This window comes from Apodemus sylvaticus, chromosome 1 (genome assembly GCF_947179515.1).
Source record: "Apodemus sylvaticus chromosome 1, mApoSyl1.1, whole genome shotgun sequence".
Taxonomy (NCBI): domain Eukaryota; kingdom Metazoa; phylum Chordata; class Mammalia; order Rodentia; family Muridae; genus Apodemus; species Apodemus sylvaticus.
Genome location: NC_067472.1, coordinates 75,046,376 through 75,072,766, shown reverse-complemented (window position 1 = coordinate 75,072,766; position 26,391 = coordinate 75,046,376).

Below are 26,391 nucleotides of genomic sequence, written 5' to 3'. Positions count from 1 at the left end.
ACACACATGCATGCACATGCGTACGTGCCTCTCTGCCTCTATTCTAGAGTAACCAATAGCCTCTGCCCACCGCCTAGCCCTGTTCCTTTCTTTTTGCTCCAGCCCAATCGCACTTTGTACATGCAGATCCTCTTCTCCTGAGAGCCTGGCTTGTGCCGCCTTTGATCTTGCTGTTACTGTTTCTTGGCTGTTCTCCCCGCGCTGACGACTTCCTTAGGACACTGGGTCTGGCTTTGCCGTTTGTTGTCCTTGGCCGGCCTCCTCCACACCATCCTTCTCTCTGAGGAAGAGAAGGAGAGCCAGTGGCTTTGTAACCACACCGAGAGGGAGAAAGGGAAGGAAACGTACTAGGTTGTGTGCTGCTGAGGATGCCGCCTCACACGAGCAGCGTTCCAGCCTGAGGAACCGTCCTTCGTTTGCAGGAATCTTTGCACACATGGGCTCAGTGACGGCCTTTCCTTGTTTCAGCTATTCTTTTTTTTTCTTTTTAAAGATTTATTTATTATTATATGAAAGTACACTGTAGCAGTCTTCAGACACACCAGAAAAGGGTGTCAGATCTCATAAGGGATAATTGTGATCCACCATGTGGTTGCTGGGATTTGAACTCAGAAACTTTGAAAGAACAGTCAGTGCTCTTAACCACTGAGCCATCTCTCCAGCCCCTTGTTTAAGCTATTCATACACCATTCCTAGATCTTTACCAGATCACTCTGGCCTGCAAGAATCCTGTATTTCTGTGACAGTGTGTTCCTCTGGTACCCCTCTTCAGGGTTTGACTGTGTTCTCCCAAATTCATATGTTGAGACCCTGTTTTAGTTAGGATTACTATCGCTCTGATGAAACACTACCATATATGAAAGCCACTTGGGAAGACGAGGTTCATTGGTTTACATATTCTGAGTCATAGACCTTTGAGGGAAGCTATGACAGGAGGAACTCCGGGAGGGGACCTGGAGGCAGGAGCTGATGCTGAATCCATGGAAGAATTCTGCTTACTGGCCTGCTCCACAAGATTTGTTCAGCCTACTTTTTTAATAGATTGAGGACCATCAGCCCAGGAACCCACAATGGGCTGGGCTCTTCCACATCAATTACTGACTGCGAAAGTGCTCAGTCTTATGGAAGCATGGTTTTCAATCAAGACTCTGTCCTATCCATGACATTTGTATCAAGGTGACATAAAGCTAGTCTGCACACACTGACCTGAAGGCTCAAGGGTGGTTGGTGATATTAGGAGGTGGGGACTTGGGGAGGTGGGTAGGCATGAGGGTGAACTTTCATGAATGGGATTAGTGTTATATGAAAGGAACCAGAGAGAGTTCCCTGCCCCCTTCCACCAGATGAATCAGCACAAACTGTGAGCCTGGAGAAGGACTCTCATCAGACCCCAGACCTGCTGGCTTTGATCATGAACTCTCAGCCTCCAGAATGTTGAGAGAAATAGAGCTCTGCCCATCAGTTACTGTGAACATGCTCTGCAGACCATCCATCAGTCTCCGGGCATCTGTTAGAGTGGTTGAACACACTAGGATATCACACCGGAGACACTGTTCTTTGGGTTCTGAATTTACTTTGCTCTGGATTAGCCTGTCAACCTGGAGTGTCTGGTCCCAAGTGATTCACCCCTGCCCACAGGGATCATGATGGGTGTGGGTGGACTATGGAATGTGGAGCCCAAGGCTGGCTGGCCCTTTCACACTAGAACATGGGCACCCTCCTCTTGGAAGCAGGGCCCTTGCCACAGCAGTCTCTGTGTTGGTGCTTCACAGCCTTGTGGAAAAGCACTTGTTGATAAAACTCCCCACACATTCCAGCGGCCACTTAACTTTTGCTCCCTAGGTTTGCAGGGCTGGCCCAGCAGCTGGTGGTAGCAGCTGGTGGTCGAAATCTCTAACCAAAATTTGCTCCCTGAAAAATATTTCAGTCATTCTAGACCCAGTGTTACCACTAGTAGAATTTAGGACACTTTCATAGCTTCAGTGGTAGGTCTGTGAAGAAATGTTATTTTTTTAATTAAAAAAAAAAAGATATTTGGAAACAGAATCTCTTTATATAGCCCCTACTCTCCTGGAACTTAATATATAGACCAGGCCTTGCAACTCACAGAGATCTGCTGAAGAGATGTTTTTAGATTTTATTTATGTGTATAAGTATTTTGCCTGCATGCACGTGTGTGTGTGTGTGTGTGTATGTGTATGTATATATATATACATACACCACATTGGCGTCTGGTGCCTGCAGAGGTCAGAAGAGGACATTGAATTCCCTGGAACTGGAGTTACAGATGGTTTGCAAGCCACCCAGGTGGGTGCTGGGAACAGAACCCATGTCCTCTGCAAGAGCAGCCAGTGCTCTTAACCACTGAGCCATCTCTCCAGCCCCGAAGAAATATTTTATCAGAAGCTCCCTAACTGTCCAGAAATCAGCTTAGTTCCATCCACAGCTGTCTGAAGCTTAACTAGATCACCAGGAAGTGATCCAGGAAGGTCTCAGAGTGGGTGGAACAGTACGGATTTGGTAGATGTGTACCTGTACACATGCACGGATATTTAGCAATCACCTGTGGTTCAGCTTATTATAGATGAACGTATATGTGTATGTCAAATCATATATCCTTTTTTGGACAGGAGGTTGTTAGACTGTGACTGGATGTTTGTTAATGCTGGTTGGGCACGCTGTTCTCACGTCTTTAGTTTGCAGCATATCAAAGCGGATAGCTATGCACACAGTAGGAAGAGGGAGAGGAGTTAGTGATCGGGGATTAGGTGTGTGACTAGGTCAAGGAGCCCTGCATGATGGCGCAGCCCAGGCCTTCCCTCTGACAGAGAAGCTAAAGTGACTCCCCAGGAGTCACCTGGCAGAGATCCCAAGGTGGGGCTGCTCTGGGCTCCACCCCCTTGGCATCATTGACAGTTACTTTGTGAGTGTAATAGCATATTTGCTTGCTAACGTCAGAGCCGATGAGGATATTAGTGAAAATGTCATCCAGAAACTATTTATGTTCAGAAAACTCAGGGAAGAAGCATCAGTATTCTTTGAAAACCATCGTGCCGCCATCTGTTGTGCATGGATGCCTGTTTTTGGAAACTTCTCTCTTGGTTCTTTATTTTCTCTGGTGATGCCTAATGAATGAATGCGGGTGTGTTTCTGCCTTAGAAAGAGGTGGGCAAACCCTCAGAGAGGGTGGCACAACCCCAGAAGCAGTGTCGCTCTGATGGTACCCAGGTCACAAAACAGACATTCAGTAAGACAGAGAGCAAAGTTGTTCCCTGACACTTAAAAATATGTCATAAATATATTTTCTTACTTATATTGATTATACCAGTGGTACTTATTCAACAGGGAACCAGAAAACGGGGCCCACGGGATGGCTCAACTGCAGAAGGCAGCTGCTGCCGAGCCTAATGTTCAGAGTTCCATCCCCAGGACCCGCAAGCTGTGTTCTCTCCGCCACATGTGTGCACACATGCACATAAAATGAATAGCAATATAATTAAAAATTCTTTTCAAGAACTAGAAAATACGGGCATGGGGGAGGAACTCTACGAGGGGCGGCAGGGAGGGGGACAGCATTTGGGTTGTAAAGAAAAAGAATTAGAATATAGATATCAAATCTGTGGCCAAGATAAAACACTCAACTTGAGAAACAGAATTACGCTGCTAACACCTTGGCGTAGATTCTACATGGTTTTTGCTTTGCTGCCCACAGACATGCAAAGCTCAATTATGAGACCATAGTTGATGTTTTCAAAGTCTTCAGTTAATAATGGTAGTATTTCCACCGAGATATGTAAAGTTCTACCAGTATTCTAACGTGGTAAATGACTCTTTTGTGGCTGTGCCTTAATCTGATAGACTGTCACTGGTGGGCATTTTGAGCACCTCTGATTGCTTCTGCTACTGGGCCCACAATCTCCTGGCTCTCAGCCTCGATCCTCTCTTAAAATAGCATCTTGGGCGGGGCAGTGGTGGTGCATGCCTATAATCCCAGCACTCTGGGAGGCAGAGGCAGGCAGATTTCTGAGTTCGAGGCCAGCCTGGTCTACAGAGTGAGCTCCAGGACAGCCAGCCAGGACTATACAGAGAAACCCTGTCTCGGGGAAAAAAAAACAAATCCCCAAAAAACAACCCTCAAAAAATAGCATCTTGGAAAGACCATGGCGTGTCAAAGGAAGCAGAGTCTTTTATGACATTCTGTGCATACAGCCAAAACTCCCGGGCTGTATTTCTTCTCTAACTTCTTAATATTTAGAAAGTTGATCATGTCCATAATTTAGGAGTCTCCAAGTTGTAATCTACCAAAACTCTCTAGCGTCCTGGCCATCCCTCCCCCTCCTAGTTGGCTCCCGTTTTTTTCCTCGATCTTCTCTGACCTCCCTGACCCCGTGTGTAGCCACGGGGTACTAGCATCTGCCTCAGAGGAATCAGAATGCTGGGTGGGACCCATAGGGAAGAGTAATACTGGGGCATACATACACCTGGGCATACATACACCTGGGCATACATACACCTGGGCATACATACACACGGGCATACATACACACGGGCATACATACACCTGGGCATACATACACCTAGGCATACATACACCTGGGCATACATACACACGGGCATACATACACACGGGCATACATACATACGGCCGGCTGCTGGTATTTAGAATGTAGTTTTAGAAAATCCTCTGGGCCTACCCGCTCTCTCTCATGCACATGCCAAGGGCCCTGATTGGTAGCTGAACATTCAGAAGCCTCCGATTAATCCTTTGGCTTGAAGCCAAGGCCTTGTTTGTCCACCTGGTCTTGTGATCGGCCTCCTGTCCCTTTCCCCTCCACAGCCCCTCCTTGGTGTACGCTCTAATTGCAGTGACCTCTGGCTGTTTTGCAGAATGTCAAGCTCCTTCCCGATCATGGCTTTTGAATATAGCGATGGCTGTCTGCACTGGTGGCCAGTTACTGTCCTCTTTTTACTCCTCCACCTTTGGTGCCCAGCCTGGTGTGGTGATGGAGAGGGCGGCTGCTGAGGTCAGGCTTCAGTGACTCAACCTGTCTTGTGCCTTTGTTTCTAAGTGGTGATAAAATGCAGCACCCCAAAGGGGTTGCTCGACTTGGCACCTATAAATGCTAACCTCCTCCTCCAGGTTTCTGTCTTACTTGTAACCAGGGATAGAGAGCGCTTGTACTCGCTTTGGTCTCTCTCTCTCTCTCTCTCTCTCTCTCTCTTCCTCCCTTCCTCTTTCCCTCCCTCTCTCCCTCCTTCCCTCTCTCCCTCTCCCCTCTCTCTCCCTCTCCCTCTCTCTCCTTCTCTCTCTCCCTCCTTCCCTCCCTCTTTCTCTCCCTCTCTCTCCTTCTCTCTCCCTTTGTCCTTCTCTCCCTCCCTCCTTCCCTCTCTCTCTCCCTCTCTCTTTCTCTCTCCCTCTCTCTCCTTCTCTCCCTCCCTCCTTCCCTCTCTCTCCCTCTCTCTCCTTCTCTCTCCCTCTCTCTCCTTCTCTCCTTCCTTCTCTCCCTCTCTCTCTCCCTCCCTTTTTTCCCTCCCCCCCTCTCTCTCCCTCTCTCTCCTTCTCTCTCCCTCTCTCTCCTTCTCTCCTTCCCTCCCCCCTCTCTCTCCCTCCCTCTCTCTCCTTCTCTCCCTCTCCTCTCTCTCCTTCTCTCCCTCTCCCTCCCTCTCCCTCCCTGTACCAGCACCATCTATGGCCTATCTGTAAGAAGCACAGACACCTCCTTCTATAGAAAGGGAGTATGAGCCCTGCCCAGAGCCAGATGTTAAGACACATTTGTACCTCTGGGAACCTTTTGAGTTTCTTGACTTTTTTTTCCCATTTCTTTTTCTCTATAGCATCCCTGGAACTGATGATGTCATCCAGCAAGCTGTTGTTGCTGACCTGGGACACCCACCCTTAGCTGACTCTTCCTGTCATGGTGATACTGTCGGCTCAGTCTCTACACATCTGACAGTCCAGAGGTACAGTAGAAACATGGCTGGGTCTGGCTGAGCACCCCATGGGTGTTCCTCCCCTTCCCTTGCCCCATACACCCACTCCCTTCCCGAAGTGTCTGAATACCTGTTGTAAGCTCAGCAGGTATGTGCCAGGGCTTTACATGTCTTCGTGTGGCATTAGTTATACTCTGATAGGACACTGGAAACCCTCCAGAGAGTGTGCGTGCTGTTCGGGGACATGTTTAGGGAGCTAGCTACCTGCCTGCTGCCCAGGGCACCGACTGGGCCAGCTTCTTGTTTTCTTTTGTCTTGGGTGATGGTCAGGGGACAGAGGAGTCAGCAGAGAGTGGGAAGAGGAGCCTGTCCCCAGCTCTCAGGAACCAGCTCTCAGTCTGCCTTCCATCCTAGTGTCACCCGCAGTCCCTTCCTCCTTGCCCTTCACACCCCAGGTTTTTGCCCCTCAGTACTTGGCCTGGAATCAGCTTCACTTCCCTTTTGCCTGAGACATTTGCATTTAGACCAGACTTGGTCTGCAGTGGCCTTGAGACTTGGTAAACACACATGCTCACACACGCACGCATGTACATACACATGCAGGCACACATGCACATACCTCTCTATATAAGTAATTACACAGTGCACATTCATATTAGCACGTGGGTCTCCACGGTACAGTAGTTACGTTTTATACTGCTTTGACAAATACCTGACAAAAGTAACTCCCAGGGCAGAGGACTTACTTTGGCTCACAGTTTGAGGGTACAGTTCTTCACAGCAGGGAAGGTACAGCAGTGCGGCTGTCGAAGAGCTGGTTGCTTAGTGCCCATAAGGAAGCAGAAATAGAAGAGGCCTGGAGCACTGCTACCTTTTCTACTGGGGCAGGACCACTCACAGTTAGGGCGGGTCCTCCCCACTTCCAGAACTGCCCAGAGACTTGTCTCCTAGGTCATTCTAGATCCTCTCAAGTTGATAATATTAACTGTCATAGTCTCCGTATATTTTAAATTTATATTTAGAAAAGCAGTTGTGTTTTTGCCAGATCTTGTACAGCACTGGGGACACCTAGGTGAGCAGGGCAGAGAAGGGACTTTGCATCCTGGAGCTCACACCTGGGGTCTCTTCCTCTAAGGAGCCTTCCTCTAAACTTAGCTGTTACTTCCCCTTTAGTGGCCCTTTCCCGAAGTCTCTAAGTTCCCTGCCTCAGGATCCATCTCCCCAACTACAAGGGAAGGGGAAGAACTTGTCTTCGTGACTCTTGCTGCACCCAACATGGAATGGAACCAGGGGGATGTTACGACTTAACAAAGATTGGAGCAGAAGGCACAGAAACCCCTTGCTTAGTTACCTGTGTCATATGTGTACTGTCCCCTCCCTGACTGTATCTCTCAGGTTACTGGTGATAGGCAGGTATCTGGCAGCAGAGGGGAAACCCTTCCACTGGGGACTCTGCTAGTGCAGGAACACTAGGAGGAAGAGAGAAACAACCAGAGATGCTCTGCCTGGCGCGCATTGGCCTGGGATTTCAGTGTTCCCCTCACAGTGGGATTCAGCTGACGTTCTTAACTACATATAAATTTAACTCGAGGTCTATAGAAGGTGCCCGTGAGGAGCATGTCACCCTCCTCCCTGCCTCTCCTCTGCTTCCCTGTCTCAGTGATGCTCTAACTTGCTGACCCCCACCCCCCCAGAGTTTTAGGAAGGCCCAGGATCATGAGTAGGGTTACCAACCTTAGTGAAGCCAGGAAAGGAGTTTTAGTTACTCTCTTGGTGTTTCTATATTGCAGTTGGGGCAAGGCAGATATGGAGGCACCTTGGGCAGAAGATGAACAGGTGCATGGTTAGATGGTATACAGGAGAACTGAAGTCCAGCAGCGGGTACCATCTGTCCTTCTCAGGCCCCCTCTCTATCCAGGGACCATCCTTTTAAACAGCTTGTCCCAGGCTCCTTTTTGCCTAGGACACAGGATGGCTGTGTGTGCCATCTCGAGTGCCATCGAGTCTGTGGATCCTCTCAAGAGTCACAGATGGTAGAGTCAAGTTCCAACAGTATCTCACAGGTGTACTGACCAAGAAAGCAAAATGTTAACAGGCCCAGGCCAATATGGCAGCCATGTTGAGACAGTGTCTTCTGCTGCCCAGCCATGTTGCTAACCCCATTCCTGGCAGACGTTACTTACAACGTAGACTCTGAGTGACCCCAGGATGCAGGAAGGAGTGGGAGTAAGCATGGATGCCATTGGTGCTGATGAGGAGGCTGGCTTCCTGGCTTGATCGCTCAGAGAAGAGACAGCTGGAACCTGGGCAGGGAGCAGCCAGGAGGCAGGAGCTAAAGAGCAGGGAAATGTTGGAGAAGCCAGCGGGAGCATGACCTTTGTGCAGGAGGAGATCATCCCTAGGTTGGTGAGAAAGAGGCCCTTCCAATAGAAACAGCCATTGATTGGTTGGTTTCACTTGGTCATCCTTGTCATAAATTACAGTCAGCTCTCATTATTTAAGCAGTGTTTGTGAATTTGACTCTTCTCTGAAGTTTATTGAGAACCCCAGAGTCAATTCTGGTGGCTCCTTCTCAGTCCTTTGCAAGATGCATTCAGAGCAATGAAAACTGGGAGTCACCCAACGTGGTGAGCATTCTCAGTTGTTCACAGTTCCCCTCTCGTGCTGTCAACATATGTGACCTCTTTTTTAAAAATGTATGTATTATGTACACAGTGTCCTGCCTGCTTGCAGAAGAGAGCACCAGATCTCATGATTGTTGTGAGCCACCATGTGGTTGCTGGGAACTGAACTCAGGACCTCTGAAAGAGCAGTCAGTGCTCTTAATCTCTGAGCCATCTCTCCAGCCCGAACATGTGATCTTTTATGGCATATTTGAACCCTTTTGTACTCTTGTTGGTGATCTTGCTGTGTAGACCCCTGTATACAATGTTGAAGTATGCAGAGGCCTGAGTGTGCCCAGTGAAGAAAATATGGAAGTTACTGGGGCTTTGTTCTCTCTGGCAGGAGTTAACGCCATCGTGTGAGTAGGAGGATAGCAGATCAGAGTGACCTATAACGCTTTTCAGTACAAGTATACACACACACACACACACACACACACACACATACACACACACACTAAAGGTTGTGTTTTGATTGAGTGACTCATCAAAGTCTGCCCAGAGGCTCCTCTGGGATGGTTCAGCATTGGCGGATGCATGGCTGTGGGCTTCACAGAACACTGCTGTGAGTGGCAAGGGACCAACGGACTAACCTCTGACAGCTGTTGGAGTGGCTAAGAAGTGTGTCCTGATGGGTACGGAAGTGACTTTAACCTCAAAAAGTGACCCTCTTCCCCTCCCTGCTTAGGGTAGGACAGACAGAAAGGAAGAAATGTGTAGAGAACTTAGTTTGTCTTCCTCAGAAACAAGGCTTGCTGTTTGTCCAACTTGTCTTGTGCCACTGTTCATGGAGAGAAGTGAACAAATGTCTCCTCTCCCAGATAGGGCATCAGTGACAGACCAACGTGAGGAAATGCCAAAGTCCAGGTTGGTGAATCACGAGTTTTATTGAGATTACATCAGGAGTATGGGTGAGGGGTTACAGGAGTAGAATGACTCAGAGACAGCTGCATCAGCAATGCATCCCAGTGTGGGCGACACCTCAGAAAATCTAGAAACCTGGAATGGACTGCACGGCCTACAGGCAGCTCGAAGGGATGGGCTTGCCCAGTGTTCTCCTGGGCAGCTCAGCCTGTCTGGGCATCTCAGCTGTCCTTGCTGCTTATAGATACTCGAGGAAGAAGAGCCTAGTGATTCTGCTCAGTTTCAGGGACTTCTGAGGTTTTTGAATTGTCTACTTCCCGCAAGATGGAGTGTTTCATCTTTCTTTAGACTAATGGTTCTCAACTTCCTAATGCTGAGACCCTTTAATCCTGTTGGGGTGACCTCCAACCATAAAACTATTTTCATTGGTATTTTATAACTATAGTTTTGTTACTGTTCTGAATCATAATGTAAATATCTGATATACATGATATCTGACATGTGGCCCCTGTGAAAGGGTCCTTCGACCCCTCAGAGGGGTCTTGACCCACAGGTTGAGAGCCACTGCTTTGGAAACACCCTAGTTACAATGGTTTTATCTTTGAGGAGATTGCTACACAACAGAATTTTAAAATGAAAAGCTTTCAAAAAAGTGTTTCTTCTTTTTAGACAAGCTCTCACTATGTAGAGATGTAGCCCTGGATGTAGATCAGCTACCCTTAAACTCAGAGATCTAATCATGTCTGCTTCCTGAGTGCTAAGATTAAAGGCATACACTACCACACTCAGCTAAAATTTTTTTTTGATTAAAAAAATTGTGTGTGTGTGTGTGTGTGTGTGTACAATACAAATTTTTAAGAAAAAGTGAAGAGGGTATTTAAAGAAAATGGAGGCGGGTGCAGCAGCTCACGTCTGAGATCCCAGCAGAGCAGAAGGTCAGCTTCACCTACATCGAAAGTTCGAGGTCTGCCTACTATATAAGGCTGTCTTAAAGATTTAAAAAAGAGGGAGAGGAGAGACAGGCCCCTCCCCTGCCTTCCGGAACCTGCTGATGCTCTGGGGTCAAAGTGCAGTTTCTTGTTCTCCTCCCAGGAAGGGCGCTGTCGCGCTCTCTGAGGGAATCCAGTAAATGGAAGGAAAGCCACTTCTTCATGTCCTCTCTGGGGACACCATATTTGCTCCCTATGGTTTCAGTTCTGCTTTGACATGTCTCGATGACCCAGAAACCTGGGCCCAAGTTCTCTAGAACATTTTACAAATGACTCCATTGCCCACAGCCATTTGTACTCCTCTCTGTTCTGCATTTTCATTCAAAATGGGGCGTGGGGAAGCCAGCATGGTTTTCCTAGAGAAGCCTTTCAGCCCTGCCGCTTGTGAGCAGTGAGCAGAGCAGGGTGCTAAGGTCACATCAGGACCCATTTGATGCCTGCTTCTTCCCAGTCTGGAATCCCAGAAGGTGGTCTCTGCTTGGATCCTGAGGGATATCCCATCAATACCACTGAAAAACTACTCACCTGCCTGCTTCGTGCCAGGCTTACGGTGCACTACACAACTGGTGAGAGTCCATCAGCTGCCGCACCTAAGTCTGCTTAGAATCTGGAAGGTTCCAGTCCCCAGGGATGTTCCTGCTGCTGTTCTGGGGTACCCATGTGTGGTGCGCACTGGGTAGAGGCAATCTTGTCCTGGTCACAGAAACTCAGGATTACAGATTCCTGGGCCAGCAGTTGGTGGCTGAAGCTACCTGTGACTTCTTTTGAAAGAGTCATGACAGGGGAGTGGGAGTAGGGATTGTGTCCCTGGGGACATCATGGCCCCAGGAGCCATTGTGCCACCGGGCACCCTGGCATTGTTTTTGAGACTGTTTCCGAAGAAACCCAGGATCCCTGCGTCTGTTTTTCCTTTGTTCCCAGTTCATGGATGGGTGTTGGGTGTTGGGTGTTGGGTGTTGTTCTTTTCGGTTTGTACAATATACTTCTTTGTCTTTGAGCAGATTTGACTGTCTCCCAAAAAGTTATCTGAATCTTCATTTAATAATCAGGCACTTAATAACTGGATCATAAAGTAGAGGAATTGTTTTTTAATGTAGAAAAGGAATTATCCAACCCAAAGGACAGAATTCCATAAAGGCTCCTTTGCCTTTCGGGGCTGTGTGCTCTGTGCCCACTGTGTCACACTGAGTGAGGGTCCCTTGTTTGTTTATAACCTTTGTGTTCCCAGCCAGTAGCCACTACTAGATCATGAGATCCCATGTTGGCAGTTGTCAAATACTGACAATTTTGAATGGCTTATACTAAAGAGCAGTGTTGTTCTTGTTTGGTATTTTGAGATTTTCGAGCTGTTTAATCTGTGTGGGTACCTTTGGGCTTTGTGCACAAATGTCCTTGACATCAGAAACCAGCCTCTTTCTGTTCTCTGTGTCTATTTTTTTTTAAGATTTATTTATTTTATGTATACGAGTGCTCTATATGCATGTACACCTGCAGACACACCAGCAGAAGAGGGCATCGGATCCCATTACAGATGGTTGTGAGCCATTGTGTGGTTTCTGGGAATTGAACTCAGGACCTCTGGAAGAGCAGTCAGTGCTCTTAACCGCTGAACCACATCTTCAGCCCCCTCTGTATCTATTTGTATGTTCATTATGTGTTCAGGGCATATAAGGAAACACGCGGACGGGAACCCCACTGAGCTGCTAGAGACTGGGGATCTTCCAGCACGATCAGCCTTTCTATCGTTTGGGAATGATGATGTTGATGCTTTTTCTCTGAGTTAATATTTTCTTTCTGCTGAGGTTTCTGCTCGGGCCAAGCTTGAGGATACTGTCCTATGTCTTGGGTACAGACTTAGCTCTGGGCAGAGAGAGTAGGTAAAATCAAGGGGATGAACTGACCTGCCATTCATTCCCCTGCCCTCCCCCCCAACCCCCACTCTCCACTCTCTGAAATCTGCAGATCAGCGGGATGGTGATGTTTATACACTCAACAGCCCAGGGAACTGGTGTTCATATGTCAGTAGGTCTCATTAAGAGACTGGAAATATCTGGCTATGTGGCTGTTCTTAGCACCTCTCGGGTTGGACTTTCGACCTTTCCAGAGGTCACATTCAGAGCCATACTCCCTGCTCCACAGTCACACCACAGACAGACCGTCCAGTGTTTACCACAGCAGAAATTTCAGAGCGCTTTTCCTTTCTGCAGTTTGCTCCTGACTTCCAATCTGAGCTGAGTCTGTGACCCGAGGGCCTGCCCTGTTACATGAGAGATTGTGTGTGCACTTGGGGATTCGGGGATGAAAACTATCAAGGGCCTGAGAGGGAAAGGCTCTGTGCTAAATGCGTTCCAGACGGTGCTGTGAAATGGGAGATAAGATGGCCATCTGGTCCACTAGGCCATGATGTGTTCAGCTTGCACCTTGTGGGACCGTTATCATCCTCTTGTGACAGTCAGAGTCACTCTGGTCTTTGTCCTGGGATAGGGGCTTAATTTGGCAGCCCCAGCTGATTTTTGAAATGAAATTTGCTATCAGTTCAATGGGAACTCTGCCAAGAAGGACTCAAAAGCCCAGAACAGGGACTCAAAGGACAGCTGTTGGGGACCGGCTCTCTCTGTAGCTGGGCGGTCGTCTGCACTCCAGCTGCTCAGCTCACTTCTCTGTTGGGGGCGGGGTAATATAACTGCCGAGTTGCTAAAGAAATCAGTTGCTGCACCGGACCTTGGCAAAGTGCCAGTTCAGGGGTAGTAAACTGACCTGCAGGTAATGGTTCTCCACGGTGAAAGGTCTTGTTCAGCCGGGCTTAACAACCCCTCGATTGATGATAAGTCCTGGCTGGCTGCTAAATTGTGGCGGTTTATGTCTTCTCTAGTTGTCAGTTCAATTATTTTTTTATTTTTATTTTATTTATTTATTTTATTTTCTATATTCTTTGTTTACATTCCAAATGATTCTCCCTTTCCCGGTTCACCCCTCCCTTAAGTCTCATAAGCCCTCTTCCCTCCACTGGTTCTCCAATCAACTCCCTCCCACTCCTCTGTCCTGGTATTCCCCTACAATGCTGGATCAAGCCTTTCCAGGACCAGGGCCCTCTCCTTCCTTCTTCTTGGGAATGATTTGATATGTGAGTTGTGTCTTAGGTATTCAGAGCTTCTGGGCTAATATCCACTTATCAGTGACTGTATTCCATGTGTGTTCTTTTGTGATTGGGTTACCTCACTTAGGATGATATTTTCCAGATCCAACCATTTGCCTAAGAATTTCATGATTTCATTGTTTTTAGTTGCTGAGTAGTATTCCATAGTGTAAATATACCACATTTTCTGTATCCATTCCTCCATTGAGAGACATCTGGGTTCTTTCCAGCTTCTGGCTATTATAAATAAGGCTGCTATGAACATAGTGGAGCATGTGTCCTTATTGCATGCTGGGGAATCCTCTGGGTATATGCCCAAGAGTGGTATAGCAGGGTCCTCCGGAAGTGTCATGTCCAGTTTTCTGAGGAACCACCAGACTGATTTCCAGAGTGGTTGTACCAACTTGCATTCCCACCAGCAGTGGAGGAGTGTTCCTCTTTCTCCATATCCTCACCAACACCTGCTATCTCCTGAGTTTTTAATCTTAGCCATTTTGACTGGTGTGAGGTGAAATCTCAGGGTTGTTTTGATTTGCATTTCCCTAATGACTAATGATGTTGAACATTTCTTAAGGTGCTTCTCAGCCATCCGAAGTTCTTCAGGTGAAAATTCTTTGTTTAGCTCTGTACCCCATTTTTAAATAGGGTTATTTGGTTTTCTGGGGTCTAACTTCTTAAGTTCTTTGTATATATTGGATATTAGCCCTCTGTCAGATGTAGGGTTGGTGAAGAACAAGTTGGTTCCCAATTTGTTTCTCTACTTGTCAGTTCAATTCTTAAAAAAAAAAAAAAAAGTTTAAAAAGTTTAAATTAAATTAGATTTTCTCTTTATTTTTTAAATTGGGAACACATGAATTTTCATGAATTTGAATTTGGCTTCCTTATTACTCTCCTATGCTTTGGAAAACATTAATTTCCTTACATGGGATGGATATTTACAACCAGAGGGACTTTGCATACCTCCCCTGTCCACCCTTTTACAGAGGACAGTGGACTAGTCTGAAGGCCACCACAAGAAGGTGGAAATGGAATGGAGTCTATTTTGAAGGGCTCTGCCTTCCTTGTGCAGAATTTGGCAGACACACCCCGGGGGATGCAGCACAGGCTGGGAGTGGTCCTGGGCAGCCACTCTCAGCTCTAAAGTGTTGCTTTCCTGAGAATAATGTCTTTACGATGGTCATTGCTGGTCATGTGGGGCTAAGCAGAGACAGGAGCTGGCCGAGGCTGTTGACCAGGAACTCCCACCGCCTTCCTGTCTCTGCTCCAGCAGCCAGTGTTCTCGCAGGAAGTGGGGAGGGAGCAGGCAGTGCACGTAAGGTCCATTTCAGATCCAGGCCCAGGGCAGGCTCTCTGGGGATGACTTAAGAGCTGTCACTCCCAGTGCCGCACTGAGAAGGCCCTGTGCCTGGCTGCTGCTTGAATTCCTGACGTCTCTTAGAACATGGCGGGCTGTTAACCCTGCCTTCAGTTACATTTGTTTTGTGAGTAGACTCCATGGCCTGGTCTGCCTTCGCATGGAGACTCTGGCATTCCCAGAATACAGGACACTTGTCTCATACTCAGTGACCGAGAGGTTGTGCTGCCTGGGGAGGGATGGAGGGGCCTGCTGCTTGTGGAATGTTCTTGAGTGTGCTCCACCCATGATGACAGAGACTCTCGCCTCCCCTGGGCTCCTGATCTAGCAGGAGAGTAGCTCGTGCTTTCAGCAGACTACCAGATGTTCAGAGGGCCTGGTAGCCACTGTCTCCCTTTCAGGTGAGGACTCCAAGGCCCCCTCCAGATGGAGGCTGTATAAGGGACTGCTGAGTGGAGCAGGGAGCTGTGGTGATGGACCTGTGCACGGCTCACCTGTGGGCTCCTGAGGAATTGGAGAGGGCTTTAGGTGAGGTAATATCGTGACCAGACTTGATTTAGGCCTTCTGGTGGCTGAAGGAACTTGAACCTAGGGGGACAAACCCTGAGGTATACACTTCTGGATATCCCAGGAGTTCTGCTCTAAGACGAGGAAGGCCTGGGCTACAGAGGAGGCTGGACAGAGAGAACTGATTGCGGAAGGAGGAGGTGACTCAGCGGAAAAGGTGATCAGGGATCCTGAGCTTCTGAGAACAGGAAAAAAATCTCACAGTCCTGACTTCCGGTGTCAGTGTCCAGCCTAGGAAGAGGAGGGGGAGGATCAGGAGGAGGGAGAGAGGGAGGGGAGGGACTGAAGAGGACACAGGGGGGAGGAGGGGCCAGGAGAGGTTATGGTGCTCAGTGTGGTAGTGAGTCACTCAGCTTCCCTGTTGGGGCCTGACTACCTCAGTCAGGATGGGCCAAGAACTGGCTACGGTGGGAGGGAGGCTCCATTCTTAATTGGGCTGTTGAGTCATTTGTTTGGTGCCTTCAGCTAATGGGAACTGGCCAGGGCAGGAAGGGTGTGGCTATGGAGGGGAGACCGGTAGAGGGGAAGAGAGGCTGGAGCTGCTTGGTGGTCCTTTGGGAATATGCTGGCTTGAGGACAAGTAGGCTGTCCAGGCTAAACTGAGAGGGTGTTGTCACTGGGTGACGCTGGAAAATGCTGCATGGCATTCTGGGAGCGACAGTCCTAGCTAAAGTCTAAGGACATCTATGTTCGATCCTCAGCTCTGAGCTGTCCTGGGACCACAGATCCGAGGCCGAGGCTGTCTTCCCGACCCCTCTGGTAGCTTCCCTCACAACCCAATGGCAAGAACCCTTAAAGTAACACAATTGTAACAACCACCATGTCTGTGTACCTTTAATTTAATTAAATCTTCCTGGGGTTCATAAAGTGAGGGAGCTCAGCCGGCAGAGTCTCTTGAGAAAGCTGAAAGTAGAGTAGCAATTTGCTCCCCCACCCCCTTTGAAACAGAGTCTCTATGCAGTCTTCCCTGCACTACGTATGTAGACTAGGCTGACCTTGAACTCACAGACCCCCCCCCCCCCCCCCCCCCGCCTTTTCTGAGTGCTGGGATTAAAGGCGTGCCCATCCGCAGTTGGCTTTGCACTGATTGTAAGCGTGGACAGAAAGACACTCTCTGTAGGAGGGGAAAGGGGAAGCGGCCCCCAGCACGTTGCTTTGTTCCTTCGCAGCCACTCTTGTATTTTGTTTTGAGACAAGGATTTACAATGTAGCCTAGGATGGCACAGACCTCAGGATGCTTTTGCCTTGGCTTCCCAGGTGCTGGGGTTGTAGGCGTGGACCCCCATGCCTGGTTTAGCTTTCAGTTTTTATTCATTGTGGATTAACTTCTTCTAGAGTCCTACACGGATCATAACTTTCTGGGCTCCGCTCCTTCCACCCCCAATCTTGTGGGGCCCTGGAAGAACTGGCAAAGTGCTTCCAGAGCTCTCTCAGCCGGTGGACATCACGGGCTCTTTTTTCTTTTCTTTTCTTTCTCTCTTTTTTTTTTTTTTTTTTTTTTTTGTTTTTTTTGTTTTTTTAGAGACAGGGTTTCTCTGTGTAGCCCTGGCTGTCCTGGAACTCACTCTGTAGACCAGGCTGGCCTCAAACTCAGAATTCTGCCTGCCTCTGCCTCCCAAGGGCTGGGATTAAAGGCCTCCGCCACCACTGCCCGGCACGGGCTCTCCTTTCACGCATTTCACGCGTGATAATGATGCTTCCTGTTCCTAGCCTGTCTGGATGCTGGATCACTGGTGAGCATAGCACAGATGTGGGTGTTATCAATGGGGAAACACAGCTCTTGGGTCTGAAGAGATGATTGGCAGGTAAAGGCACTTGCTGTGGAGCCTGGCGGTCTGAGTTAGTTGTCCACTGATATCCATATATGTGTGCTGTGTGTGTGGCAGATGCATGTGTGTACATATATGCATGTACATACATATACACACCAAAACAAACCAAAACAAAAACCCACCTCGGGTCTCATGTCAAAGGGAATAAGAATAAAATGGTTTACTTGGGTTAACCCAAATTCTATGTTTCAACGTGGATGTAGCCTCATGATGTTTCTATAGTAACAAAACAAAGAAAGTCATGAATCAAGACAATTATCAAGTACATTGGTGGGAACATCAGGCAGGTACAGCTAGCTGGGGAAATCTGTTACAGCCTCAGATGCTATCTAAGCTTCTGGGTTGGTGGAAGGAAGCTAGAGGTCTGTCTGTATATTCCAAAAGATTTACCTCGGTCTTACCACATAGGTGGGTAAATGTCTTATTTAGAAGCTGAGATAGCTCAAGAGAATTTCGTTCTGGTCCTGAAATATTCTAACTCTCAGTCTCGTAGGCTCCTGATTTTCATGTTCTGTCTTCCAGGGGTAGAGAAGGCAGGGGACAAGAGCAGCTACAGTAAGGCATAGAGGTGCTTACATGATTCTGTTAGGGAGTGGGCTAGATCCTAGGGGTGAAGCATTGCTAGTTTACCAAGGGAGGAGCTGCCTGCCCAGGAGTTAGCCTGTTATGGGAACAAAAGAGGCTGGGCAGAGCTGGGATTGATTCTGTGGAGCCTGCTAAATTACCACAGGGCTTAAGTAGGAGTGAGAATTCCCTTTCCAAGGCCTAGGGATTGGGCATCTAATGTAGTGGCTGCTGTCTGTCAGGGCCAGGTTTGATCCGGAGGCAGAGCCTGCAGGGCTGGCTCTGAGCATGGCATGGTGACTCAGAAACCGATCTTCCTATCACTATTGGCTCCTAGAAGAAGAAAGGGTCCTGCACCACAGACCACAAAACCTCAAACTCCAGTGGCCCCCGTAGCCTGGATCTCAGGCCCTGCCTCTGAGTCACTGAACTCCAGCCTTGAGAGGCTGTCAGCCGACCAGCTCCCGGCTGACAGCAGTGTGGCTGGCTGCAGGAGCTGGGAAGTCACTTGCTTTGAAAACAGGTTCCCAGGCTGTAGATGCCTTGCTTTTTGCCAAAATTGCTAGAACTTCTTAGGTGCCAAACTTGTGCTTTTGGCTTGGGGCATGTGATTCCAGGTGCATCCTGTGAGGCCCCTGCGTGCTGGCAGGTCCCCCCTGGCTGTCCAGCAGAGGGCAGACATCTACCACACGAAGGCTTTTTGCCTTCATAATCCTTCTGGGCCTTAGACAGAGCTGTTGCCTATCCCCCCCCCCCCCCCAGCCCCGCTCCAATACAGGCCCCTGAGTGATCCAATAGCTCATGCACCCATACTTTTCTCTCTCATGAAATTTGGGGGCAAATTGTGGAGAATTTATAGAATTGTGTTTTAATTTTCGACTCAGAATGTTCATTGCATGCGCCAAACTGTTGGAATACCTTTATATAAAAGTCTTCAAGCAAACCTCAGACAAGAAAACACCCAGGGTCCCCAACACTTGAGCTAAGTTAATGACTCCCCAGGTTTTTTGTTTGTTTGTTTGTTTTTGTTTTTGTTTTTTTGGAGTCGAATGAGGGAGGAACTTGGAACTGGAGGCTGTGGCCTCCACCATGTTATAAGTCGGGGGAGCCCAAGGAGCACTGTGCTATGTCTTTAAATAGTCCTCTCCACAGATGTGGGTGGGTTGGGTGGGGTGAGAAAGGACGGATGAATGTGCCTTTAATGAGCCGAATTCCATTTGAAATAATTCTCCCATTGTATCCCTAGCACCTCCCCATCTGCTGCCCATGCAAGTCTTGCTCCTCTGGCCCCAGAAGACACAGCCTCTGCTTCCTCCACAGCTGGTCCTGAAGTAGCAGCCCCCACTGCCTCCCGCCAACACGCGGCCAAGAACATAAACAGGTAATCTATAAGCATTTCTCCCGTAGCAGCTGCCCAGGAGAGAGCAAGACTGGGTGGTCTCTCTCTCTCTCTCTCTCTCTCTCTCTCTCTCTCTCTGTCCTGGGGTGAGAGCTGGGTTTAGGATGGCGCCAACAAGGCACTGACACCATGTGTGTAATCGCTTGGCTTGTAGCTCGGCTTCCTGAAACAGCTAGTTCTTCTGTAGCAGGGACACTGTGTGTAAGGCAAGGACTCCCGAGAGGCAGAACCGATAGCCTGTGAGTGAGAATGTTCTCTCTGTAGGTTTCCACTTACAGGAGACTGTGGGGAAGGCTAAACTACAAGGAATGGAAAGTATTATGGTGGCCAGAGTGGGAGTTAAAGAAGATCTTAACTGTAACATCGTAGCCTGTCCTGCCTCTCGACTGTGGTTGTGGTTATGCCACTATGCCAAGTTTATCCAAGGGTGACTGCTGTCTGATGCAGCCAGTTCCCAGGGACACAGGGCTTTTGCCTCCTGCTGCCTGGGTCTAGTAGATGTGAGCTACCCACTTGTTCGGTGTCCGAGGCTCCCAAGGCTCTGGCACACATTGCGCTAAGGTGACAATGGTGTGCCTTGGAGTGATTGTTTCCTGGATTTTCCATTCCGGCACTTTTCGCATCTTGTTTGTTTATGTGTCTGAGAGCCAGAATCATGGACTTGAGCTGCTCTGGCGAGGCACCATGCCAGGTACAGGACACAGGTCTAGAAGATACATGCTGCCTGGCCCTGTGGAGCCTTGAGGTCTCTGGAGACAGAATGATGCTCTCCTGGGACATGGTGGCTCTGTAGGATTAATTCTGTGTGGGATGGGGACACTGGGGAAGAAATACACGTGTGCAGACTCCAGGGGCGGGGAAGGCACAGATGGCGAGGGAGCAGAGCGGAAGGATCTTTAGAGTGCAGAGGCTGGAGCCTGCAGCCTCTGAGGGGAGTGGATCCTGCCTCAGCAGGCAGGGCCAGGCGGTTACCACCACATGCCATAAGAACTGGGGTCTTTGTCATTGTTTCCTTTGGTAACTTTTTTTTTTTAAGTACAGTTTTGATTTACCAAAGAATATAGCAGATAAAAAGTGATATTCTAGTTCTCTAACCCATAGTTCCCTCTGCTGATATCCTAATAGTATTGTTCATGCTAATGTGACAGTGTGACTGACCCCATATTGACACATTCTTGCAAACTGAAGCCTCCACTACTTGGAGTTCTGTGGTTTGTCTTTAATGCCCTTTCTTGTCCCAGATGTCACTCAGGACACTGTTACCTTTAGTCTCCCTACGTGCCCCTTGGTTGTGGCAGTTTTCAGGCCTCTTTTACTTGGTAACCTCGATAGTTCAAACAGTTCTGGTCAGAATACAACTCCACTGGAACTTGGATGATGTCTTTCTTATGGTTCGATTATAGTCAGGTGTTTTGGAGGAAGAAAATGAAAGGTTTAAAGTATTGCTTTCTTTTATTATTGTTGTTGTTGTTGTTATTATTATTATTGTTGTTATTATTATTAACAACTAAGGCTGGAGAGATGCTTGAGTAGTTAAGAGCACTGGCTACTTCTATAGAGGCCCCCAGTTCAGTTCCCAGCACCCACATACAGGTTCACAACTGCCTGTAACTCCATTTCTAAGAATCTCCCGCCCTCTTCTGGTCTCTGTTGGCATTGCATACACATACTTCACTTACATGCAGGCAAAACATTCACAAACACAAAATAAAAACAAATTTTTATTTTAAATGTAAAGCACATATCAGTGTTTATTTGGAGGCAGAGGACAGCTTTTTGATGCTGGTTTTTTGCTTTGTATCTTTACATGGGTTCCAGGGATTAAAGTCAGGGGGCCAGGTTAGTACGGTAGGCACATCTGCCTGCTGAGCCAACTCTCGGGCCTAAAGGTATCATTTTTATAAAATGGAGGGTCCCAGTGTCGGCACAGCTGATGGCTATTGGTGTCGACTTGGCTGGCTGGCTTCCCTGGATTGTCCTACAGCTTCTGAGAGGGTGTCAGTGCGCCATGTCCCACTGCAGGGCAGGGAGCTATTCTCCTACTGCTGGGGGGGGAAGCCTATGTAAATTATTTATGATCCTTTGCATGGGAAGTTAGTCTCCTCTCGCCCATTTCCTAATGTAGTCAATCACTTATTTATGTCAGTGTGGACTCGTGGGTATTTATTTTATACTTTGGGCTCTAATCCAAGGCTGCTGTACTTTGTTGCACACAGCTTTAGCCCTGGGCCTCCTTGCCTGTCTTTTAAGTGTGCCCAGAAGCCCCTGGGCTGAACAGTGATGTGATCAGATTTGCATTTTTAAAAGGCCTTGGTAACTGCCTGTCAGGGCAGCGGGCGCTTGAGGATTGATGGTTGATGTGCCCTGAGGCTCCGTACCCTGGCTCAGCTGTATATGACTTGGGCCTGCTGGGCTCCCATGGCCTGTGTAAGAGTGCCCTCCATCTCTCTTGTCTCCATGTTATAAGGCCGGTGCCTCATGCAGGCGTCCATATAAATCATGTCTTTCTCCATCTGATGAGTCCTTGGTTGGGCCAACTCTAGTTCCAACAATACACAAATTAGCACTTCATCTCATTGAAATGGAAGGTTTGATTCACCAGCCTGGCCAGAGTCTGAAGTTCTTTTGGCTACAGGATAGAGGTTATATCCCTGCTCTGTTTCCATTTTCCATGGAGATTCTTCTGTCAGGGCCAGCTGCCTTCTGTGTTTTCATGAGGCACAGGCAGCCACAGACCCCACGGCTGTGCCTTTGTTCTCCATGTTAGGGCTGGGAAGGAGAAAGCCAGCAGTGAGACCCGGTGTCCTGGAAGAGGCACATCTTATTAGCTCTGCAGATGCTTGGTTATTGCAAGCCTGCTGGGCACCTTCTGCAGGCTCCCACCTCTGGAGGCTGCTGTGCACGTGCTGTTCCAGCCCCACACTCCAGGCTTTATAGCTTGCTTCCCCACTGTCTTGTACCCAATGGTGATCATTTGGCCTCGTGCTTGTGGAGAACAGATGTGTTCCGAAGAGAGAGGAAGGGGAACCCACTCAGAAAGGACTTAGCGTTCTGCTGAGCAAACCCTCCTGAAGCCACAAGCTTCTCCTGGGAGAGAGTTGGTGACTGCTGTGTCACGCTTCTGGCTACACTACTGTCTCCTCCAGTATGGTCCTCTTGAGGCCTTTCCCTGACCTTCTGTGCTATTGGGAGAGCTATGAGAGGCTAGGGATGCAAGGTGAAAGCCCTCCTTCATTTTAGTGTAGCCTGAGCCAGCATTGCAGACCTTGGGCCAAAAGCTTGGTATATTGGCACATAGGCCCAATAGGCCCCTGACCTCCAACCTGACCTCTCACGGTCCCTTCTGGGTATAACCGTTTCTTTAGGTTAGTGGCTTGGAAACCTGGCTCAGGACTACCTCCCTGAACAGGCCTGGAGAAAGCAGTCTGGAGAGGCAGCTCCGCTCTCCCAGGGATAAAGCTAACTCCTCAGTGTCAATGCAGGGGGCCCAGAGTGCAATGTACCATGGGAAATGCTGCCCTGAATCACAGCGGGGGGGGGGGGGGTCCGTCATGCTTTCTGAGAAACTATTCCCATGTGGCCCAAATAGCTTCCATTCTTCTACCAAAGCTCCCCAAAACTCTAGAACTTCTCCTGGGCAAGAGGAGAGCAGGGCTTTTGTTTCCCTCCTAAGCCAAGCCTGGAGCTCTGTGGGAACCACGCACAGCTACACACCCGGCCCCTTCGAGAGCTCTCCACCTCAGTAATTCATTTTGGAGGTAGAGTCTTGATTAGGTTTTCTGTTGGTTGTTATTATAACGAAATACACAAGGCAGGGTAACTTTATAAAGAAGAGGCATCGATTTAATTAATCAATTCAGAGGCTGAATGTCCAAACAGGAAGGCATGGGTGTTGGAAAGTGTTTCTCCAGCTCCCTTGGCTGCTTCACCACAGAGCATCACAGGCAAGAGTCTGTCTAGTCTCTCTCTAAGACTGAGTGCTTGCTACACTAATGTCTGAACCTGACTACACCCCAAAGTTACCCTCTCTGAGTCAGTTTCCTTTTTCTTCACCTTTAACCATGGCTTTGAGGATGAAACTCCCGTGTGGGTTTGTGGGGACTGACCAAAGAATACACAAACAATAGCTGACCTGCATGATCTTCTGATGTCAGGGGAAAGGCTGGATCGTTGGGGATAAGAGAGTCTGTCGGCTAGTCCCTGTGCCCACCAGGCTGGGGTCTACTCCAGTGCTCCATAGGCCGGTTTCCAGCTGTTGCTCTGGACTGAGATCCTCTGTCCCATGGCATCCTGGGCACGAGCATCCAACATCTCCCTCCCACTGAGACAAACACCGGCAGTCCCTCAGGCTCTCTGGCTCCTGCTTTATCTCCTGTACACGAGCAGGGAGCTGCTAGGTACAGGTACCTAGGCTTTGCTGTGTACGTCTGCTTTCACTAAGTAGGTCAATCCCGGTGCCTTCATCTGGAGGCTCAGGGCAAGGAGAGACTTTGCTTACCTCTACAAGAAAGGGGTAGCATCCAAAGTAGCTTCGTCTCTCTGGGTGGAAACAATTGGGACAGAGAGTGGCCTTAGGATCCCTTCCCTGCCACTGATCCCTTCTGAGAGGGGATGGGAGGCGGGACTGGGAGCACAGCACCCCCTGGTCCTGATGGGTGGAACACAGCTGGAGCACAGCTGGAGCACAGCTGTTGGACTTCTACCCTGTGCCCCTCTGGCCTGGATTCCGAGGTTCTAGAGTAGCCTGGAAGGGAATCATCTATCTCCGCATCTCTCCATCCATCTACCCTCACATCCATCTGTTCATCCACTCATCCATCCACCTACCCACAGACAAACCTACCCAGTGATTTAGCAGGCGTGTCCTACTTGAATCTGTGCAATACTCTGGTATCAAACTTGGAGGTCGCAACTTGTGCCTCAAGCCAGGTCCAGTTGCCTGTCCTTGGGAAGCCCACTAAAAGAGTCAAACTAAAAGTAGAAAGCAAAAATAAATAAATTAATAATAATAATAATAATAATATAACAACAACAACAATAATAATGGCAATAATAACAGAGATTTATTCAACTTAGCCACATTGGGAAGAGAGGCAAGAGATCCAGTGAGCCTCTCTACCCCACCCCAAGCCTGTCTTTGGGACCCTGAAGTGAGATTACAGTTTAAATACAGACCCTAGGACCTGGCTTAGGAGCAGTCCCAGTTAAGGTCCTGCCCACACAGACCCATCACTGTCTGGGCTTCAGTCTCATCCTGTATCGCATCTGACAAGTCTACAGAACTGTGTAAAATATGACTCTGGGAGGCAAGTTCCCCCTGCTCTGGCACTCTCCTCTCAGCATGAGATACCTGGGGAACCTCATTCTTCGGGGCTCTCCGTTTCAGTGTCCTGATGTCCTGACAGATGTGTCTCCTTAGAATAAATACCTTTATCCTTAGGCCAGTTACAACTCTATGATGTGGAATAGGGAAGGGGTATAGAGCTAGAGAGAGATGTCCCTCGGTCTGTTTCTGATCCGTGTGACCCTGGACAAGTTGCCTGACCACTCTGAGCCTCAGTTTACCGGTCTTTAAAATGAGGGGAGTAGTAACCACCTCGTAGGACTCAATGTGCTCATCAGATATATATGAAGCAAATAGCTCAGAGGAGTTCGCAGTGTGCACAGGTTCTTGGTGAGGGTGAAGGAAGGTAGCCCGTGCCACTGCCTGGGGTGTGGAGCAGCCTGCAGACCACAACAGATTAGAGAAGCCAGAGGGGCTTGATTGAGGGTACCTGGGTCATGGGCATAGTTGCAGGTTCACTCCGGAATGGCAGGAGGCTTGTAGTTGGGCTTGGGGGTCACTGGGACCCAAGATGTTGAGAAAGGAAATCCATCTATTCTCTTCAGGCAAGGGAGAGTTGGGATGAAATTTAATTCAGGGCGATGTCTAGTAAGAGGGGAGGGTAGATGGAAAGGAGAGGTCAGAGGATCATGTGGCTGTCACCATGGTCCAGGTAGGAGACAGTGTTGGCCTGGACTATTATGGTGGTAGCTATGTACTAGAGAGGGCCTGAGCCTGTCTTGTGGCTCATTTCCTCATTCACCCGTCCACGCATGTCTATGGAGTGTCTCCTCTGACCAAGCCGGACTCCAGGTGCTGGAGATGTAGTGGTGACCCTGCAGATGGCAACCACCCATGATCTGAGACTCTGCAAGCCATTGGTTAGCCTGGTCATGTCTCTGCTCTGGTATCTATCCCATCATTTCCATAAGGTCATCAAGACAGGGCAAGACTCAGATCACTCTGAGGTTTCAGGACAGTTGCCTTCATCTATTTAAGTCAATTTCTAAAAAGCTAAGTATTCAGGCTGGAGAGATGGCTCAGAGGTTAAAAACACTGTCTGTTCTTCCAGAGTCCTGAGTTCAATCCCAGTCAACCACATGGTGGCTCACAACCATCTATAGTGTGATCTGATCTCCCCTCTAGCACGTAGGTGTACATGCAGATAGAGCACTCATTAACATAAAATAAATAAGTAAATCTTAAAAAAAAAAAAGAGCTAAGTATTCAAGGGGGAGCAAACCAGCCTACATCTCCAGACAGTTGTATGCTCTGGGTGCAGCCGGCCATGGGAACATGGGTGAGGAGAGAATTACAGATAGAACTTCTGGGATTTTTATGGAAAGAAGGTGATATTTTTAGGACTTGGTGTCACACACACACACACACACACACACACACACACTATGCGTATGCTGACATACTCATTCACTCGCTCTGCCCACAGACATGCTCTCAGTAGATTTTCATGGCTACTATTTCTGGCCTGGCGCTCTGGGTTTCTGTTTCTTCAGGGAGCCTTGAGTCAGCAGTTCTGAGCCTGGTTTCTGCTGCACTGCTCACATGGAGGGGTGGCAGGGTGCCAAGCTGTGCTGATGGCTTCTGAGGCTTGTACAGGCTGCTGTCTCTTTGCTGTCATTGGAGGGAAGACACAAGGCTTGGGACTTCTGGATTTGCTATTTAGCATGCTCATCTGGGAAGTCTTTCCATGCTGAGTGGCTTTCCTGCAGCCCCGAAGAACCCCTTGTCTTGGAGATGGGCAGGTGACC